This window comes from Triticum aestivum, chromosome 4A, assembly GCF_018294505.1.
Source record: "Triticum aestivum cultivar Chinese Spring chromosome 4A, IWGSC CS RefSeq v2.1, whole genome shotgun sequence".
Lineage (NCBI taxonomy): Eukaryota > Viridiplantae > Streptophyta > Magnoliopsida > Poales > Poaceae > Triticum > Triticum aestivum.
In genome coordinates this window covers 76740921-76753062 of record NC_057803.1, presented here as the reverse complement: position 1 = coordinate 76753062, position 12142 = coordinate 76740921, and positions in this window count along the sequence as shown.

Sequence of the window (12142 nt, the reverse complement as noted above, 5' to 3'; positions counted from 1 at the left end):
AAGATGGTGATATTAGAGTCATGCTAGTTGAGTAGTTGTGAATTTGAGAAATACTTGTTCTAAAGTTTGTGATTCCTGTAGCATGCACGTATGGTGAACCGTTATGTGATGAAGTCGGAGCATGATTTATTTATTGATTGTCTTCCTTTTGAGTGGCGGTCGGGGACGAGCGATGGTCTTTTCCTACCAATCTATCCCCCTAGGAGCATGCGCGTAGTACTTTGTTTCGATAACTAATAGATTTTTGCAATAAGTATGTGAGTTCTTTATGACTAATGTTGAGTCCATGGATTATACGCACTCTCACCCTTCCACTATTGCTAGCCTCTCTAGTACCGCGCAAATTTCGCCCGTACCATACGCCCACCATACACCTTCCTCAAAACAGCCACCATACCTACCTATTATGGCATTTCCATAGCCATTCCAAGATATATTACCATGCAACTTACCATCGTTCCGTTTGTTATGACACGTTTCATCATTGTCATATTGCTTTGCATGATCATGTAGTTGACATCGTATTTGTGGAAAAGCCACCTTTATAATTCTTTCATGCATGTCACTCTTGATTCATTGCATATCCCGGTCCACCGCCGGAGGCATTCACATAGAGTCGTATTTTGTTCTAATATTGACTTGTAAGTAAATAAAAGTGTGATGATCATCATTATTAGAGCATTGTCCCAGGTGAGGAAAGGATGATGGAGACTATGATTCCCCCACAAGTTGGGATGAGACTCCGGACAAGAAAGAGAGAAAAAAAAGAGGCCATAAAAAAGATAAAAGGCCCAAATAAAAAAAGAAAAATGAGATAAAAAGAGATAAGGGACAATGTTACTATGCTTTTACCATACTTGTGCTTCAAAGTAGCACCATGATATTCATGATAGATAGTCTCCTATGTTTTCACTTTCATATACTAGTGGGAATTTTATATTATAGAACTCGGATTGTATATTCCAATGATGGGCTTCCTCAAAATGTTTCGTGCGCAAGTGAGTTGGATGCACACCCACTTAGTTTCTTTTGTTTAGCTTTCATACACTTATAGCCCTAGTGCATTTGTTGCATGGCAAAATGGAAGAAGTGCTTAGCTTTGGGTTCAATCTTGCGGTGTCCTTTCCCAGTGACAACAGGGGCAGCAAGGCACGTATTGTATTGTTGCCATCGAGGATAAAATGATGGGGTTTATATCATATTGCTTGAGTTTATCCCTCTACATCGTGTCATCTTGCCTAATGCGTTACTCTGTTCTTATGAACTTAATACTCTAGATGCATGCTGGATAGAGGTCAATGTGTGGAGTAATAGTAGTAGATGCAGAATCATTTTGGTCTACTTGTCGCGGACGTGATGCCTATATACATGATCATGCCTAGATATTCTCATAACTATGCGCTTTTCTATCAATTGCCCGACAGTAATTCGTTCACCCACCGTAGAATTTCTATCTTGAGAGAAGCCACTAGTGAAACCTATGGCCCCCGGGACTATCTTCCATCAGATTATTTTCCTATTTACTTGCTATTTCTATCGTTGTTTATTTTGCAATCTTGATTTTCCTATTTACTTGCTATTTCTATCATTGTTCACCCACAGTAATTCCTTGCATCCGTCATCCTAAAAGAGTAGGAAAAGATGAGAAGTCAGAAAGAGAAGAGAGTGAGTAGTGATCTAGGTCTTTTAGCTTAGTGGTCGTGTCCTACAGTCAGCGTGTGCTCTGATACCATCTTGTAGCGACCAGACCTCAAACGGTCCAATCTCTGTGCTCAGGTGTCATCCCTGGATCAGTAATGCTGACACCACACAGTATTTGAAGGATTTATAACAGAGTAGCAATCACATACTTATTACATTGAGTGTCTCAAAAGAGAAATTATTACAATAAATATGGCTTAAGGCCATCTAATAACGATAACAGCGGAAGGCTTGGAAGATAAGTGAGTCCATCAACTCCAACGGCATCACTGAGTATAGAACCACGACCTAAAAGCACCTTAATCATCGTCTGAAAAGTCTGCAACATTAACGTTGCAGCCCGAAATGGGTCAGCACATGGAATATGCTGGCAAAGTAACACATAGAGAGTAATGGAATGAAATAGGCTATTCTATATGCATATTTGGCTGATGGAAAGCTCTATGGTTACAGTTTTGCGTAAAGCCAATTTTTCCCTACTGCAAAGGAATAAATTTTATTTAACTATCATGGTAGTTGTTAAACATTGAGAATGGTTGACAGCATTCTCAATCCCAATTAAGCATCATCATTAAGCATAAATCAACAAAATTAATTTTAGAGTAACATGATGAGATTCACATGATAATCCAAGTACTAGATACTCAAGATGTCCATAACCGGGGACACGGCTAATCATGATTAGTTTATACACTCTGCAGAGGTTTGCACACTTTTCCCCACAAGACTCGATCGCCTCCGTTTGGTTTCTCACACTACATGGTGTTTGAGAAACGGATGACCGAGACATAGTCTTTCAGAAGCGCTAGCACCTTACGATCCGGTAGACCGTTACACCTACTTTCCCCTACATCTGCTAGTCTACCACTGTAAGAGTTTGCACAACTTAATCAACTATGCTAGAGCCCATAGTAGCTTGTGGCTGCACACGGAAGTTTCTAGCATGAATAATCTCATGATCCCTTTGAGCCTGGGTGGCGGTCCAAAAGAAAAATAGGCAATCGCTGGAATACCCAGGTGCCTCAATCCATCCAGATGTGTATTTAAGTTCCCACCTTAGATAAACCATTAATTTAACAATCTCACATCTGTCATGGATACACTCACCCAATCCACGTCTACTAGCATAGCATGGCACAATAAGCAAACGTAGAAGTAACTCCCAAAGGTTTGATAATAACAGGTAATAGGTACCATCTCAACTACTTGCCAAGCCCACAATTTAATTAGATCCTAATCATGCAATGTGTGAGGACTGATCTAATGCAATAAAACTGGGTAGTAGGAGGTATGATCAAAGTGTTACTAGCCTTGCCGATGATCCGCAAAACCTAGCGATTCGAAGTAGCAAGCGGCGCACTCCGGGTACTCTATCGCAAACAAACAAGCATACAATAAGTACTCAACTAATGCACAAGTAAAACTCGAATGAAAGATCTAACCAGAAATTTCAACTTAAGAACTCCGGTTGGCAAAAGAATCAAATCGAATGAAGCAACGAAAGACAAACGACAAAAGAAACATGCTTCGTTTACTATTCTAGATCTAGGGCAATTTTTATAGTGGCAAAAACTTGTTTGAGTTGGTTAAACAGAAAGAGGGTTTCGAGACGAAGCTCCAGGCTCTTGAATCGCCTGATTCCGATAAACGAGCGAAACGTTAGACTAAAACGAAAATCGGATCAGGAATCGCGATCTGAAAAATCGCGGATTTAATCCAAGAAAAAGAAAAACGACGAACGTTCATTAAAACGAACGAACGGACGAACGCTCGCTAATTAAATAAACCAGAAAACCGATCTATTTAAAAAACCGAAAGTAAAAAAAAACCGAACAAAACCGACGGAAAATCGATCGGTTTTCTAAAAAAACCGGCGGCGAAAAAAAAACTACCTCCGGCGGCGGCGGCGGGGGGGGGGGGGGGGGGGGGGGGCTAGGGTTAGGGTTTGGGGGGCGGCGGCGACTTGGGATGGCCTCGGGCCTCGGGGCGCTATATAAAGGGCCCGGCCAGGCGGAGTCCTGGCCGGTTACGGTCCAAGGTCGGTTCAGACTCTTTTTTTTAAAAAAATAATTACGCTTAGAAAAAAAACAAAAGGAATACTAAACGGACTCCAAAAATCCCGAAATAAAATTTCCCCGGCTTCTAAATTCAAGCCGCACACGATGAACATTTATTTGGGGCCTAAATGTAATTTTGAAAAACGTGCATTTTTCCCTAATTCAAATAAAATAGCAAATAAATCCAAATAAAATCTTATTTGATTTTTTATTAAATCCTCAATATTTCTTTATTTTAGGAAAGTCATTTTATTCCCTCTCTCATATTTTTGTAATAGAAATAATTGAAGATAAAATAAATAAAATCAAATGATCCTATTTTCAAAATTTGAGAAAACTCAAATATGAAAATAACGGAATCCCCAACTCTCTTCAAGGGTCATTGAGTTGCGTAGAATTTTCTAGGATCAACCAAAATGCAAATAAAATATGATATGCAATGATGATCTAGTGTGTAACATTCCAAATTGAAAATTTGGGATGTTACATATGTGCATTACCGAGAGGGCCCAGAGATACCTCTCCGATAGTCGGAGTGACAAAGCCTAATCTCGATATATGCCAACTCAACAAACACCACCGGAGACACCTGTAGAGCATCTTTATAGTCACCATGTTATGTTGTGATGTTTGATAGCACACTAAGTGTTCCTCCGGTATTCGGGAGTTGCATAATCTCATAGTCATAGGAACATGTATAAGTCATGAAGAAAGCAATAGCAACAAACTAAACGATCATAGTGCTAAGCTAACGGATGGGTCAAGTCAATCACATCATTCTCTAATGATGTGATCCCATTCATCAAATGACAACTCACGTCTATGGTTAGGAAACTTAACCATCTTTGATTAACGAGCTAGTCAAGTAGAGGCATACTAGTGACACTCTGATTGTCTATGTATTCACACATGTACTAAGTTTGCGGTTAATACAATTCTAGCATGAATAATAATCATTTATCATGATATAAGTAAATATAAATAACAACTTTATTATTGCCTCTAGTGCATATTTCCTTCAGTCTCCCACGTGCACCAGAGTCAATAATCTAGATTACGTAGTAATTATTCTAACACCCATGGAGTCTTGGTGCTAATCATGTTTTGCTCGTGAGAGAGGCTTAGTCAACGGGCCTGCAACATTTAGATCCGTATGTATCTTGCAAATATCTATGTATCCCTCCTTGACTTGATCGCGGATGGAATTGAAGCGTCTCTTGATGTGCTTGGTTCTCTTATGAAATCTAGATCCTTTGCCAAGGCAATTGCACTAGTATTGTCACAAAAGATTTTCATTGGACCCGATGCACTAGGTATGACACCTAGATCGGATATGAACTCCTTCATTTGCTGCTTCCGAAGCAGCTATGTATTCCGCTTCACACGAAGATCCCGCCACGACGCTCTGCTTGGAACTGCACCAACTGACAGCCCCACCATTCAATAAAAATACGTGTCCGGTTTGTGACTTAGAGTCATCCGGATCAGTGTCAAAGCTTGCATCAATGTAACCGTTTACGACGAGCTCTTTGTCACCTCCATAAACAAGAAACATATCCTTAGTCCTTTTCAAGTATTTCAGGATGTTCTTCACCGCTGTGTGATCCACTCCTGGATTACTTTGGTACCTCCCTGCTAAACTAATAGCAAGGCACACATTAGGTCTGGTACACAACATTGCATACATGATAGAACCTATGGCTGAAGCATAGGGAATGACTTTCATTTTCTCTCTATCTTCTGCAGTGGTCGGGCATTGAGTCTGACTCAACTTCACACCTTGTAACACAGGCAAAAACCCTTTCTTTGCTTCATCCATTTTGAACTTCTTAAAAACTTTATCAAGGTATGTTCTTTGTGAAAGTCTAATTAAGCGTCTTGATCTATCTTTATAGATCTTGATGCCTAATATATATAAGCAGCTTCACCAAGGTCTTTCATTGAAAAATTCTTATTCAAGTATCCTTTTATGCTATTCAGAAATTTAGTATCATTTCCGATCAACAATATGTCATCCACATATAATATCAAAAATGCTACAGAGATCCCACTCACTTTCTTGTAAATACATGCTTCTCCAAAAGTCTGTATAAAACCATATCCTTTGATCACACTATCAAAGCGTATATTCCAACTCCTAGAGGCTTGCACCAGTCCATAAATGGATCGCTGGAGCTTGCACACTTTGTTAGCACCTTTTGGATCGACAAAACCTTCTGGTTGAATCATATACAACTCTTCTTTAAGATATCCATTAAGGAATGCCGTTTTGACATCCATTTGCCAAATTTCATAATCATAAAATGCGGCAATTGCTAACATGATTCGGACGGACTTAAGCATCACCACAGGTGAGAAAGTCTCATCGTAGTCAACTCCTTGAACTTATCAAAAACCTTTTGCAACAAGTCGAGCTTTGTAGACAGTAATATCACCGTCAGCGTCAGTCTTCTTCTTGAAGATTCATTTATTCTCTATGGCTTGCCGTTCATCGGGCAAGTCAACCAAAATCCACACTTTTTTCTCATACATGGATCCCATCTTAGATTTCATGGCCTTAAGCCATTTTGCAGAATCTGGGCTCATCATCGCTTCCTCATAGTTCATAGGTTCGTCATGGTCAAGTAACACGACTTCCAGAACAGGATTACCGTACCACTCTGGTGCGGATCTTACTCTAGTTGACCTACGAGGTTCGGTAGTAACTTGATCAGAAGTTTCATGATCATCATCATTAGCTTCCTCACTTACTGGTGTAGGAATCACTGGAATTGATTTCTGTGATGAACTACTTTCCAATAAGGGAGCAGGTATAGTTACCTCATCAAGTTCAGCTTTCCTCCCACTCACTTCTTTCGAGAGAAACTCGTTCTCTAGAAAGGATTCATTCTTAGCAACCAATATCTTGCCTTCGGATCTGTGATAGAAGGTGTACCCAACAGTCTCCTTTGGTTATCCTATGAAGACACATTTCTACGATTTGGGTTTGAGCTTATCAGGTTGAAGCTTTTTCACATAAGCATCGCAGCCCCAAACTTTAAGAAACGACAACTTGGGTTTCTTGCCAAACCACAGTTCATATGGAGTCGTCTCAGCGGATTTAGATGGTGCCCTATTTAACATGAATGCAGCCGTCTCTAAAGCATAACCCCAAAACGATAGCGGTAAATCAGTAAGAGACATCATAGATCACACCATATCTAATAAAGTACGATTATGACATTCAGACACACCATTATGCTGTGGTGTTCCAGGTGGCGTGAGTCGCAAAACTATTCCGCATTGTTTCAAATGAAGACCAAACTTGTAACTCAAATATTCTCCTCCACAATGAGATTGTAGAAACTTTATTTTCTTGTTACGATAATTTTTCACTTCACTCTGAATTTTTTTGTACTTTTCAAATGTTTCAGACTTATGTTTCATCAAGTAGATATATCCATATCTGCTCAAATCATCTGGGAAGGTCAGAAAATAACGATACCCGCCGCAAGCATCAACACTCATCGGATCGCATACATCAGTATGTATTATTTCCAATAAGTCTGTTGCTCGCTCCATTGTTCCGGAGAACAGAGTCTTAGTCATCTTGCCCATGAGGCATGGTTCGCAAGCATCAAGTGATTCATAATCAAGTGATTCCAAAAGCCCATCAGCATGGAGTTTCTTCATGCGCTTTACACCTATATGACCTAAACGACAGTGCCACAAATAAGTTGTGCTACCATTATTAAACTTATATCTTTAGGCTTCAATACTATGAAATATGTGTATCACTACTATCGAGATTTAGGAAAAATAGACCACTCGTCAAGGGTGCATGACCATAAAAGATATTACTCATATAAATAGAACAACCATTATTCTCTGATTTAAATGAATAACTGTCTTGCATCAAACAAGATCCAGATATAATGTTCATGCTTAATGCTGGCACCAAATAACAATTATTCAAGTCTAAAACTAATCTTGAAGGTAGATGTAGAGGTAGCGTGCCGGGGACGATCACATCGACTTTGGAACCATTTCCCACGTGCATCGTCACCTCATCCTTAGCCAATCTTCGCTTAATCTGTAGCCCCTATTTCGTGTTTCAAATATTAGCAACAGAACCAGTATCAAATACCCAGGCGCTACTGCGAGCATTAGTAAGGTACACATAAATAACATGTATATCAAATATACCTTTCACTTTGCCATCCTTCTTCTCCGCCAAATACTTGGGGCAGTTTCACTTCCAGTAATTAGTCCTTTTGCAGTATAAGCACTCAGTCTCAGGCTTAGATCCAGACTTGGGCTTCTTTACTTGAGCAACAACTTGCTTGCCGTTCTTCTTTAAGTTCCCCTTCTTCCCTTTGCCCTTTTTCTTGAAACTGGTGGTCTTGTTGACCATCAACACTTGATGCTCCTTCTTGATTTCTACCTCCGCAGCTTTTAGCATTGCAAAGAGCTCGGGAATTGTCTTATCCATCCCTTGCATATTATAGTTCATCACGAAGCTTTTATAGCTTGGTGGTACTGATTGAAGAACTCTGTCAATGACACTATCAACTGGAAGATTAACTCCCATCTGAGTCAAGTGATTGTGGGACCCAGACATTCTGAGTATGTGTTCACTGACAGAACTATTCTCCTCCATTTTGCAGCTCTAGAACGTATTGGAGACTTCATATCTCTCAATCCTGGCATTTGCTTGAAATATTAACTTCAACTCCTGGAACATCTCATATGATCCATGACGTTCAAAACGTCGTTGAAGTCCCGGTTCTAAGCCGTAAAGCATGGCACACTGAACTATCGAGTAGTCATCAGCTTTGCTCTGCCAGGTGTTCATAACATCTGGAGTTGCTCCTGCAATGGGTTTGGCACCTAGCAGTGCTTCCAGGACATAATTCTTCTGTGCAGCAATGAGGATAATCCTTAAGTTACGGACCCAGTCCGTGTAGTTGCTACCATCATCTTTCAACTTAGCTTTCTCTAGGAACACATTAAAATTCAACGGAACAACACCACGGGCCATTTATCTACAACAACATAGACATGCAAAAATACTATCAGGTACTAAGTTCATGATAAATTAAAGTTCAATTAATCATATTACTTATGAACTCCCACTTAGATAGACATCTCTCTAATCATCTAAGTGATCACGTGATCCATATCAACTAAACCATGTCTGATCATCACGTGAGATGGAGTAGTTTTCAATGGTGAACATTGATACGTCTCCAATGTATCTATAATTTTTGATTGTTCCATGCTATTATATTATCTGTTTTGGATGTTTAATGGGTTTTGATATACCTTTTGATATTATTTTTGGGACTAACCTACTAACCAAAGGCCTAGTGCAAGTTGCTGTTTTTTTGCCTATTTCAGTGTTTCACAGAAAAGGAATATCAAACGGAATGGAACCTTTGGGAGAGTTATTTTTGGAACAAACGCAATCCAGGAGACTTGGAGTGGACGTCAAGGAAGCAACGAGGAGGCCACGAGGCAGGAGGGCGTGCCTAGGGGGGTAGGTGCGCCCCCACCCTCGTGGGCCCCTCGTGGCTCCGCTGACCTACTTCTTTCGCCTATATATACTCAGATACCTCGAAAACATCCGAGAGCATGACAAAACTCTATTTCCACTGCCACAACCTTTTGTACCCGTGAGATCCCATCTTGGGGCCTTTTTCGGCGCTCCGCCGGAGGGGGAATCGATCACGGAGGGCTTCTACATCAACACCATAGCCTCTCCGATGATGTGTGAGTAGTTTACCACAGACCTTCGGGTCCATAGTTATTAGCTAGATGGCTTCTTCTCTCTCTTTGGATCTCAATACAAAGTTCTCCTCATTTCTCTTGGAGATCTATTCGATGTAATTCTTTTTGCAGTGTGTTTATCGAGATTCGATGAATTGTGGGTTTATGATCAAGATTATCTATGAACAATATTTGATTCTTCTCTGAATTCTTTTATGCATGATTTAATATCTTTGCAAGTCTCTTCGAATTATCAGTTTGGTTTGGCCTACTAGATTGGTCTTTCTTGCAATGGGAGAAATGATTAGCTTTGGGTTCAATCTTGCGGTGTCCTTTTCCAGTGACAGCAGGGGCAGCAAGGCACGTATTGTATTATTGCCATCAAGGATAAAAAGATGGGGTTTCACTACAAAAAAATACACTTCCGTGATGATACATGTTTGTCACAGTAGGTCGCGTTTTTTGTCATGCATGTACATCCATGACAAATTTATGACAGAATCAAGATAGTCATACCTGTGCTGTCGTAGAAGTGTTCCATGACATTACCAAAATTATCATCACGGAAGTGTCCACTTCCATGAGGATAAATCGTGCGTCATAGAAGTGCTTTCGTCAAGGGTGACCGACATGTGGCATCCACTGTAACGGAACGCCATTAAGCTATCGGGTTGGGTTTTGGATCCGATAACCCGTTAACAACCCCGACCAATGGGGATTTTCCACGTGTAAAATCATCATTGGCTGGGGGAAACACGTGTCGGCTCACCGTTGGGACAGATGTCATCCTCTCATTGGACCGAAGGTGCCTACGATACAGCGACACGTGGCACGGCCCAACAAAGGCCCATTCCTGTGAAAAGGACGGCCCGTTTGACTTGGTCAAAAGGTGGTGAGCCGGCCCACGGAAAGCCTGTTAACGGCCTGTTCGCATATAGCCCATTTACAGCCCGCTAACCCAGGGCCCGTTACGCCCTATCCGAATTAGGCCCAATAGCATCATCTGGGCCGTCCAATATGATTCAGCCCGTTTTAACTTCTGGCCCATGTGTGGCTCATGACTTCTTTCGGCCCATATGAGGACCTTTGTAACTCTTGGCCCATTAACGGCCCGTGGTGAAACTGGCCTGTAATGAATAGTGTATCACTTTATACCCATTAACGACCCGTTATTCCATTGGGCCATTTCCAGCCCAAGTTATCTTTCGGCCTTCTCAGGGCCCATTGATTCTTGGGCTCATTTGCAGCATTCGGTTACATACGACCCGTTACTGTCATTTTCTGCTTGTGGGCCAAATTCAGCACGTCGTTACAGTCGGCCCGTTTGCGGACCGTTAATACGTTGGGCCGTTTTCATGCCAAAAAAACCCGTTGGGCTGTTTTCATAGAGTTATCAAATACGGCCTATTAACGGCCCGTTATGGTCCACGAATAGTACGTCCCATGATTGGCGAAATGATGATACGCCCCATAGAAGGCCCATGGATCCTACGGCCCGTATGAGGCCCATGGATAGTATGGCCCGTAGAAGGCCCATGGACCCTACGGCCCATAGAAGGCCCATGGACCCTAAGGCCCGTATAGAAGGCCGATGGATCCTACGGCCGGACGAAGGCCCATGGATCATACGGCCTGCAGGAGGTCCATGGTTACAACAGTCCATGTGTTGCCATGATTATTTTTGCCTAGTTACCAAAAATAGGCTATTGTGGCCACTAGAAAAAAACACAAAAAGAACTGCAGTGACTACAAGCAAACAACTAAACAAGACAATAAGGAAATAAATAAGCAAGCAATTAACACTAGCCTATTACCGCTATTACACATATTACATCCACTGGGCATCAAAGTTTGCCACCAGTGCAAATATAGAGAACAAAGCAGCACATTACATACACTACCCGTCAAAATTGGCCACCAGTGCAAATAAACGCGGCAGCAAAACAAGAGCATAACTGAAACAAATTCAGAGGAGCTCAAGAAACGTTATCCTGGGTATCCACCATGCTGGCAATAAGCTTAGCAAGCTGATTAGCTTTGTCCTGTTTGGCGCTAAAATCCTCCAACGCTTGCTGTTGCACCAGAAAGTATGCATCTGAATGCTCCAGGGACTTCCACAGTCCTTTCGCTTCTTGTCGCAGCACAGCTGATCGATGTCTTTTAGCTTGTAGTTGAGACTCAAGAAACCGAACTGATTCAGCCAGTGAGTTTGAATAGCTTGTGCAAGCGGTAGTGGCCAGTAACTCGAACACTAAACCAAGACAGGACTTTGGGGTTGTCTCGCTGTCTTCAAGATAGTCTTCCTTAGCTGTTTTATCAGCTTTGTTGGAGACCAACAAGGATGTGTCACTATCCTGAACCTTATCTGCATTACTTCCTTTACCATTGCTTAATAAGGCACTCTTACCCAATATTTTGTCAGCATTCTAAAAGAAGAAACAAACAGACACAAAGTAAGTTTAGCATGTACTAGTATATGAAACTCATTTCGGTGAACCAGTTCATTAGTAAGGTGGACAGGATTAAACTACCAAGTCTTCTATTGCCAAGTACTAGTACATAATAAAAGCATCAAACAAACATATATCTATGTCCTATGGTCACTGCATTGTCTTGCCAAATCAAAATAGAGACAC